Source organism: Bufo gargarizans, chromosome 7, assembly GCF_014858855.1.
Source record: "Bufo gargarizans isolate SCDJY-AF-19 chromosome 7, ASM1485885v1, whole genome shotgun sequence".
Classification (NCBI taxonomy): domain Eukaryota; kingdom Metazoa; phylum Chordata; class Amphibia; order Anura; family Bufonidae; genus Bufo; species Bufo gargarizans.
The window spans coordinates 32,398,027-32,409,161 of NC_058086.1; positions in this window are offsets into that span (position 1 = coordinate 32,398,027).

Below are 11,135 nucleotides of genomic sequence, written 5' to 3' on the forward strand. Positions count from 1 at the left end.
CAAAGATGAAGACATGACAGTTCTTGAGAAACAGCTTTATGGCTGCTCCCATGGCACACATCAGGTTTGGTGTCTGACTCGGCGTCTGCTTCCCATAAATACTGAATGTTTTGCACATGTGTAAATCCTGTTCATAGGTTCTTGCAGTTTCAAAGCTAATAAACACATCAGAAGGCAGTAATAAATCTGAATTATTAATATTTTGTGCCTATTGTAAATCCAGAGAATACAGGGTAAGCTTTTTAGGGTGAAAACAATAAGCAAAATTAGAAGGGTTGTCCAATTTTGGACAGCCCCCTTTTTAAGCTGATCGCAGGGTGTGACCTTCAGAGATAGGTGTAATTTGTAAAAATTTCTCTACCACACTATCACAGGGGGAATGAAGAATTACAAAGTTCTCATTGAATTCAATGCACTTTTTGTATAATGCATGGACACACTGGGTCCTCCAGAGCAGAAGACTCTCTTAGTAGCCACTGTCTGCTCTGGCTAATCGGTGGAAGTCGTAGGAACCTCATTTACTATTTTGGAAATATAAAGACATTTATTGAAGAAATACAGCAATGGTCACAGTCGTAACATAGGCCTAGTCTACTACAACCAATAGTAAAGCCGTCATTATTGTGGGCCCCAAAAAGCAACATGTAACAACTATAAAGACCAGTGACGGGTGAACCTAGTCTGGTGGTCCCAAATAAACCAAATGGATCCAACCGGACGTGATTCAAAAAAGAAAACACTACAAAAGCCGCCACTCCCAAGGTCCTAAAGTCCTGGTGGAACCACTCAACCTCTTTTTTTATTTTCTCCTATTACAACTATAAAGAGCCACAGCCAAAATGAGGACGTTTTTCTTCATACCCTAAAGTTATAACACCTCCCAATGTCCTAGGATGCCACAGAAATTGGTAAAGGGTCCAATCCCCTTGGATTTTATCATATACTAGCAGGATGACCCGGCTTCTCACGGGTATATTTTGACTATTTCATTTAATGTTTGTGTGTGTGTCGTTAAAAGATATCCACTGTGTCCCCCATAACAGTGACCTCCGCAGCAGCCCATCCCTTAACACTGCCCCTACACACTGCCCCGCCCCCTTCAAATGTGATCTCCACAGCACCCCACCCGCCCCCCAAACAAAGACCTGCACAGCGGACCGCCTCCTTAACAGTAACCCTCCACAGCAAACTACCTCTTAACATTGACCTCCACAGTGTCCGCCCCTTTAACAGTGACCTCCACAGTGGCCTGACAATCGTCCAATCAAATTTATTTTCTTATGGGGCATTATTGTCTTTAAAGGGGTTCTCCGGGAATTAAGAAAATGAAAATACTTAAATATTACTTAATTATAAAAAGATTCCCAAATACCTTTCATTAGTTATAATGGCTCGTTTTGTCTGGGGAACAATCATTAGAAGACATAAAATGGCCGCCATCCTATTAGTGCACACAAAACCTGTCCTAATCACACAGGAGGACAAGTTACTTGACAACACTGAGGTAAAGAACGCCTCATCCTCCTCTACTTGTCAGGGATTGTGATCCTCAACACAGCTGAACTTTAGCAGAATCTCTGTAGGAATGAGTAGATGTGGCTAATGAGCAGCAGCACTTGTGTGCAGTCTCCATTACTATAGCCCCACATTACCACAGTCTGTCCTGTCCGTCCTCTCTGTACTTCATGTCTCCTCATTACTAGATCAGCTGAAGATCTTGTCACCTGTTTTCAGGATCATAATCCCTGACAAGTAGGAGAGGAGGCTGAGGCGGCTCATTAGCTCAGTGTCCTGAAGTAACTTGTCCTCCGGTGTGATTAGGACAGGCTTGGTGTGTAATAATATGACCGCGGCCATTTTGTTTCTCCTAATCTTTGCTCCTTAGACAAAATGAGCCATTAAAACTAATGAAATGTATTTGAGAATATATCTATAATATAGTAATATTTACGGATTTTCATTTTCTTAATTCCCGGAGAACCCGTTTATTTGACAGTATATAAAACCCCACAGAATTAGTATACATTCAGGGTCTTGTGAGTTACATAAGCCTCTACAGCAACGTTGGCTAAATACATAAGCTGTCTTATCCTAAGAATGTTCTTTGTTGCCTATAGCAACCAATCAGAGCTCATATTAATGGCCTGTAGCAAAATAGAAGCTGAGCTGTGATTGGTTGCTATATGCAACCTGATGAATATCCAGGCTAACTGCCACAACTGCCAACAGACAATGGCTCCTGGAGTTTGGCGGTTCGGTTACTAAGCATATTTTTGGGCAAATAATTGGAAAGTGTGGGGTGAAAATTTCCACTCAAAACATAGTCTATGACGTTCCCCAAATCACAGGAGGCGGCTGTGCAAAATTGTGTGATTGTAAATGCGACGGTGCGGATTCCTTTAGCGAACATACTTACATACATACACTCAGCTTTATATATTAGACTAGCAGAAGGACCCGGCTTCGCACGGGTATATTTCATCTATTTCATTTCATTTTTGTGTGTGTCGTTAAAAGATATCAATAGTATCCACTATAACAGTGACCTCCACAGTGCCCGCCCCTTTAACAGTAACCTCCACAGCGGTCTGCGACCTTAACAGTAACATCTACAGTGCCTTCCCCATTAACAGTGACCTCCACAGTGCCCGCCCCTTTAACAGTAACCTCCACAGCGGTCTGCGACCTTAACAGTAACATCCACAGTGCCTTCCCCATTAACAGTGACCTCCACAGTGCCCGCCCCTTTAACAGTAACCTCCACAGCGGTCTGCGACCTTAACAGTAACATCTACAGTGCCTTCCCCATTAACAGTGACCTCCACAGTGCCCGCCCCTTTAACAGTAACCTCCACAGCGGTCTGCGACCTTAACAGTAACATCCACAGTGCCTTCCCCATTAACAGTGACCTCCACAGTGCCCGCCCCTTTAACAGTAACCTCCACAGCGGTCTGCGACCTTAACAGTAACATCCACAGTGCCCTCCCCATTAACAGTGACCTCCACAGTGGCTGTCCCTTTATTAGTGACCTCCACAGTACCTTGTCTCATTAACAGTGATTTCCACAATAACCCGTTCCCTTAACAGTGACCTCCACAGAGCTCTGTTCCATTAAAATGTGATCCCCACAACACCCCGCCCCCTTAACAGTGACCTCTACAGCACCCTGCCCCTTAACACTGACCTCCATAGTGAACCGTCCCCTTCACTGTGACCTCCACTGTTCCCTGCCCCTTAAACAGTGACCTCCACAGCGCCTGCCCCTTTAACACTGACCTCCACAGCATCCCACCCCCTTAACAGTGATCTCAACAGCAACCCGCCCTTTTAACAGTGACCTCCACAGCATTCAGCTCCCTTAACAGTGACCTCCATAGCAGCCGCCCCTTTATTAGTGACCTACACAGTACCCCATCTCCTTAACAGTGATTTCCACAACACCCCGTCCCCTTAATAGTGGCCTCTTCTTAACACTGACCTCCTTAGCGGACTGTCCCCTTAACCGTGACCTTCACAGCAACCTGGCCCCAGGGTGGCCAGAGATCCGTCCTCCGTCTGGCGAAGGGCCTGGATGGACACAGGGATGTCTTTTGAACAGCTCACTCTCAGACAGCAGCACTGTGCAGTGCAAGCGTGAGCTGCAGGTAGAAAGTCACTCTCCCTCCCACCCCTGCAGCTGACAAAAGTTGATTTTTACCTTCATTGTTTCAATCCCCGTCAACTGCGGAGTGGGAGGGGGCATCGCCTATCAGGGTCAGGGTGTGGCTTAGTGGACCTGGGTGCAGGGTTTTTAAGTCCGTCTTTTGAGGGTGGCCTGAATGGCTACCCTAGCTGCCCCTGAACTGTGACCTCCACAGCACTCTGCTCCCTTAACAGTGTCATCCACAGCGCCCTGCCCCTTTAAAGCTGACCTACAGCAGTGAAGAAAAATGGCTCGGTTGTTATGGAAACCTGGTGTAAAACTGTGTGTATGTGGAGACTAAGGGCCTGTGAGCTTCTATTGGCTGATAAGGGTCATGTGACCAGGCTTCTATTGGCTAATGCATTTTTTGGGAAAATCTCAGGAACGGTACGTGCTAGAGAGTGGAGACCCAGTCTAAAACCTTCCCGGACACCTGATGTACCCGTGTGCCAAATTTCGTGACTGTAAATACGACGGTGCGGATTCCTTTAGCGGACATACACACACACACATTCACTCAGATTTATATATTAGATTGATATGGTTAGGAATGGTTAAGCTCAGCAACCAAATAACTGGACCCCTTATTCCTGAGCAGATCAGGTAAATTCTCCTTACAAAATTATATTCTTACATTATTTGACACTGTTCATTATTTAAACCTGTTCACAATACCATGTTCTTCTATGTTTGTGACATTCAAAACTCTTAAAAGCTGCCAAAGTGAACCTATGCTCACACACGCTATTAGGGAAATTAATATATGGGGGTCCTCCAGTGGTGTACATGGGGACGTAAGGGCCCCATAGCGAGGATCAAACCAGGCCCCGCACACAGGACAGAAGGGTCTTCGCCTAAACCCCTTTTCAATTAACCATGGGCCATTTTTCCACTGCCTCATTTGCTAAAGGTTGTTCCTTTAGAGGGTAGAGTCCTGACCAAGTTTTCACCTCCAATAGAGGAGGAGATAATTCCAACTAAGACTGGGCCCCCTCTTGCCCTGAGCCCCGTAGCAGTCACATGGTCTGCCACTATGGTAGTTACGCCCCTGGGGCCTCCAAACAGGAACCCTATAAGAGTGATGAGTGACTAAGAAGAACATCTCTCACTCTGGAGGATGTTCATGATGACAGCCAACCTTTTGCTTTGAAAGGGGATGTTCCTTCAGAAAATGGTATGTTACATAAATAAAGATGGTATTCTAAATATTTATAATTATTATTAGTATTATTAATATAATTATTATTAATATCATTATTATGCTGACCACTAGGGCAATCAAAATAAGTTATTTCTTCTTCTCCATAGTGTGCTTTGCTGTGTAGACTGGGAAAGAATGGGGAGAGTCATAACATTATTATTAGAGGGTGGGCAAATTATTGACAGCTCTTCTGTACTGCTGGAGTCCTATGCACTGTATTTGCAGATGAGGCACTATATGCATTGCCCCTGGTTTCACTTCCTTGGAAATTATTCTGTCAATTGACTCCCATTCATTTTATCTGCAATAAAGCCCACACATCCTGCTGTTCCTTCATTGCAAGAAATAGAGGAAGGAAATGTCTGTGGATTCAATATGGTCGCCCCCAGTGAATATTTTATAGACAAAAAATAAATAGCAGAATAAGCCTGCAATCCGTTAATAGTCGAGAGACCCTTCTAACACAAAAAGGAATTGGTAGGTTGGGTTATCAATCAAATGACATCACACATTTCACCTGGACTGAGCAGAATCTAGTTTGCAAGCTCTTCACTCAAAGCATCAGTGTGTAGACGTCTCCTCACTTCAGCAGCACTTTGTAAAACAGATTCTTATCTTCTCCCTTTCTAATGTGATGAGTGTCCATTTGTGGCATCTTCTTGAGTTGCACCGAGTTGTTTTCTTATGGTTTCAACATAAGGAGCTGGTTAAAAACCAATAAATCAGGAGTGAAATGTGGATAACAACCATCTCAGTAAAATCAACATGGATAGTGTTCCCGCAGAGAAAATCCTGACAGGTCGGGGAAGCTGAAGCTCTCAGCAGCCAGATCTCTGACTTATAGGAAATATCTTTTTTTGTCTCTTTCCTGCTTCTATTATTATTTTTTTTACTTTTTGAAAAATTCCACTTTGCACCACAGGCTGAAATTCCAGTCTTCACCTTTAGGATCCATCTGACTAACTATTAATTTACTATGAACTGAATGTTTTTGGAAGTCAGGAGAAATCCATAAAATAGACATCATCAGTTGCTGAGTTTTGTCCGCTGAGAATTTCTTTTAAAGGTATAATTACCGCTACTATTATTTTTCTTTTTATGTGTATATGCCCAGCCCGGGATAACTGTATAATGCCCAAATATTCACTTAATGCTGTAAGGTATCAATGGAAACCTTTGTAGCTTTCTTTCTACAGGTATGGGCACCAGGTGTGAACTTATCCCACTGGTCAGACCACAGCTGGGTACTGTATGGGGCTGGGCCACACACTACTACATTTATCATATGGGGGCAGATTCATTGGCGTTTCATGCACCAGTCTTAGGCCTCTTGCACACGACCGTATGGCTTTTTCAGTATGTTGTGGTCTGCAAAAAACAGATCTGCAAAAAATACGGATGACGTCAGTGTACATTCCGTTTTTAGCGGAATGGAACAGCTAGCCCCTGATAGAACAGTACTATCCTTGTCTGTTATGCGGACAATAATAGGACATATTTTATCTTTGAACGGAAATACAGAAACGGAAGGCATACGGAGTACCTTCGGGTTTTTTGTGGATCCATTGAAATGAATGGTTCCGTATACGGAACGCAAAGAAACTGAATGGAAACGGAAAAAAAAAACATTTGTGTGCAAGAGGCCTTAGGGCACGGCCACATGGTCAAGATTCTTGATGCATTTTTGGAAGGCAAAATCAGGAGTGGATCATAAAAGGAGAGAAAGTATAAAGGACACATATGACTTCTCTATTTTTTTTTATTTTTTTTTATTCACACCTGTTTTGGCTCCCAAAAGTGCATGCAGAAACCTGACCGTGTGGTTTTACCCCTAGCAAAAGTCCAGTGCAGTAAGATGAACCAAATGTGCACAGACTTCTTAATCAATGTGTTGCATCTTGTTCTCTCTGTAGACCAGAACTTAAAGAGGACCTTTCACCGGTCCTGACATTACAATATAAGTACCTGGCAGTTTAGTGCACATTTAGGAGATGTGATATCACTTTTTTTTTTTTTCGGTGTGCTGCTCCGTTCCACCACTGTGCCCCCCGTTCTGGTTTCCCGCCCTCTATGCTAATCCATACCATCGGTACAGGATGGAGGAGATAGCCATGTTTCTTAGGGGGGTCTCCTTCTCATGCTCTCCACTGCGATTGGCCAGCTCACAGCCAGGGAGAAGGAGATGCCCCCTGAGAAACATGGCCGTTTCCTCCTCCCTGTACCGATGGTATGGATTAGCATACAGGGTGGGAAACCAGGACAATGGGGCACAGCAGGCAAATGGAGCAACCCATCAAAAATAAATAAAAGAAGCAATATCACATCTCCTCAATATGCCCCACACTGCCAGGTACTTATATTGCAATATCAGGACCTGTGAAAGGTCCTTTTTAACATCTTTGCCAGCCATAAGCTATAATTTATACCAGTTTTCTAGGTGATGGTCGTCCCACCTTGTCTGCTAATGCCAGCCCACTTTTTTTTTTTTACAAATTTCCAAAGAAAAAAGCTGCAAATTTTTTGCACAAAAAGTCAATTATTTTGATGCCATAAAACTGGCTCATGGGGCTTGATAAATGTCCACCATAGTGTTCAAAACTGTAATGAACTACCTGTTAAAAGTAACTTGCAAAAGTATACTATAGCAGCCATGTTAATTTGGGAGAGCGACATTTTTTGTTATAGAGCGGGTAGAATGGAAGGGGGGGGGGGATTACCAAGATTAAGCCTTTCATGGGGAAGGTGGCACTTTTACTTTACCATGGGACTCTTCTCCTATGCTTATACCCATGCACCTCAGAAAATGTGAGAATTTTTTATCTCATCTAACCTGGATCTCAACCAACAAGCCTAACACAAGTTCTCTGGGAAAGGACATCATTTTGCTTATAACAAGGTTAGAATAACAAGCTAAAACATCAAAAAGAGGAAGGAGATTATCAGGTCATTGCTGCCTACATGGTGACCTGGATGAGCCTCCGTAAGGTTTTAGATACGTTGTTGCAGATCAATAAGCATTGAGAATGACGACCCTAGAGTGTGTTCGTCTTGGAAGTGTCTGTCGATTCCAGACAGTAGCGGCCTTTGAAGGCGCTCAATAAAGAGGCTAGTAGCATGGAGTGGGCCGAGGGATGTCAATCAAGCCTAGAAATAGGGGTTTGAAGATCAGACTGTAAGTCCAGTATTTTACATGAAAATCCAATAAAAAGCTTTTGACTGGTATTCTGCCTGTGTGTATGAGCATTCTAGGACGTGACCTTTTATTTGCTTGTACAAGGAGGCAAACACATTGTTACTTAGTATTTCATTTCATGAGATGTATCACTGTCAGATATTTATTAACCTTATCACTTGTGTTTGTGGCTAAGCAATAAGCTACAATCAACAAGAGAAACGGTAGAGATATAGAAGGGCTGAGTTTTTCATTTGACTCCCAACTAGGGATGAGCGAACTCGAACTGTATAGTTCGGGTTCGTACCGAATTTTGGGGTGTCCGTGACACGGACCCGAACCCGGACATTTTCGTAAAAGTCCGGGTTCGGGTTCGGTGTTCGTCGCTTTCTTGGCGCTTTTGTGACGCTTTCTTGGCGCTTTTTGAAAGGCTGCAAAGCAGCCAATCAACAAGCGTCATACTACTTGCCCCAAGAGGCCGTCACAGCCATGCCTACTATTGGCATGGCTGTGATTGGCCAGAGCACCATGTGACCCAGCCTCTATTTAAGCTGGAGTCACATAGCGCCGCCCGTCACTCTGCTCTGATTAGCGTAGGGAGAGGTTGCGGATGCGACAGTAGGGCGAGATTAGGCAGATTAACTCCTCCAAAGGACTTCACTTGATTAATCGATCGATCTGCAGCTGTGCATCATTGAGCTGCTGAAATTCAAATGCTCACTCACTGTTTTTAGGCTGCCCAGACCGTTTGTCAGTCACTTTTTTCTGGGGTGATCGGCGGCCATTTTGTGTCTTGTGCGGTGCTGCGACCAAGTGCATCCAAGCTGCGACCAAGTGCATTTAACCCTCAATGGTGTGGTTGTTTTTTGGCTAAAGCCTACATCAGGGTGAAGCTGTCACACCAAGTGCATTTAACCAGCAATAGTCTGTTCATTTTTTTGGCCATATACTAAATCAGGGGCAAGCTGCGCCTGTCACCAAGTGCATTTAACCCTCAATGGTGTGGTTGTTTTTTGGCTAAAGCCTACATCAGGGTGAAGCTGTCACACCAAGTGCATTTAACCAGCAATAGTCTGTTCATTTTTTGGCCATATACTACATCAGGGGCAAGCTGCGCCCGTCACCAAGTGCATTTAACCCTCAGTAGTGTGGTGCGTCAAGCTGTGACACCAAGTGCATTTAACCAGCAATAGTCTGTTCATTTTTTGGCCATATACTAAATCAGGGGCAAGCTGCGCCCGTCACCAAGTGCATTTAACCAGCAATAGTGTGGTTATTTTTTGGCCATATCCCAGTCTAATTCTGTCACTAAATCCATACCGGTCACCCAGCGCCTAAATACTAGGCCTCAAATTTATATCCCGCTAAATCTCTCGTTACCGCTGTCCTGTTGTGGCTGGGAAAGTTATTTAGTGTCCGTCAAAGCACATTTTTTGTTCTGGGTTGAAGTACAATTCCCAATTTAGCAATTTCATAATTTAGTGGTTCCTGCTATATCAGAGCTATTTGAAATCTATCCCTAAAAGGGTATATAATATTCAAGGTGCACATTGGGTCATTCAGAATAACTTCACACACACCCGCTACTGTGTATTTCCAAGTCTAATTCTGTCACTAAACCCATACCTGTCACCCAGCGCCTAAATACTAGGCCTCAAATTTATATCCTGCTAAATCTCTCGTTACCGCTGTCCTGTTGTGGCTGGGAAAGTTATTTAGTGTCCGTCAAAGCACATTTTTTGTTCTGGGTTGAAATACAATTCCCAATTTAGCAATTTCATAATTTAGTGGTTTCTGCTATATCAGAGCTATTTGAAATCTATCCCTAAAAGGGTATATAATATTCAAGGTGCACATTGGGTCATTCAGAATAACTTCACACACACCCGCTACTGTGTATTTCCAAGTCTAATTCTGTCACTAAACCCATACCTGTCACCCAGCGCCTAAATACTAGGCCTCAAATTTATATCCTGCTAAATCTCTCGTTAACGCTGTCCTGTTGTGGCTGGGAAAGTTATTTAGTGTCCGTCAAAGCACATTTTTTGTTCTGGGTTTAAATACAATTCCCAATTTAACAATTTCATAATTTAGTGGTTTCTGCTATATCAGAGCTATTTGAAATCTATCCCTAAAAGGGTATATAATATTCAAGGTGCACATTGGGTCATTCAGAATAACTTCACACACACCCGCTACTGTGTATTTCCAAGTCTAATTCTGTCACTAAACCCATACCTGTCACCCAGCGCCTAAATACTAGGCCTCAAATTTATATCCTGCTAAATCTCTCGTTAACGCTGTCCTGTTGTGGCTGGGAAAGTTATTTAGTGTCCGTCAAAGCACATTTTTTGTTCTGGGTTTAAATACAATTCCCAATTTAACAATTTCATAATTTAGTGGTTTCTGCTATATCAGAGCTATTTGAAATCTATCCCTAAAAGGGTATATAATATTCAAGGTGCACATTGGGTCATTCAGAATAACTTCACACACACACGCTTCTGTGCATTTCCAAGTCTAATTCTGTCACTAAATCCATACCGGTCACCCAGCGCCTAAATACTAGGCCTCAAATTTATATCCCGCTGAATTTGAATACAATACATTGGGCCAAATAATATATTTGTTGTTGTGGTGAACCATAACAATGAGAAAAACATCTAGTAAGGGACGCGGACGTGGACATGGTCGTGGTGGTGTTAGTGGACCCTCTGGTGCTGGGAGAGGACGTGGCCGTTCTGCCACATCCACACGTCCTAGTGTACCAACTACCTCAGGTCCCAGTAGCCGCCAGAATTTACAGCGATATATGGTGGGGCCCAATGCCGTTCTAAGGATGGTAAGGCCTGAGCAGGTACAGGCATTAGTCAATTGGGTGGCCGACAGTGGATCCAGCACGTTCACATTATCTCCCACCCAGTCTTCTGCAGAAAGCGCACAGATGGCGCCTGAAAACCAACCCCATCAGTCTGTCACATCACCCCCATGCATACCAGGGAAACTGTCTCAGCCTCAAGTTATGCAGCAGTCTCTTATGCTGTTTGAAGACTCCGCTGGCAGGGTTTCCCAAGGGCA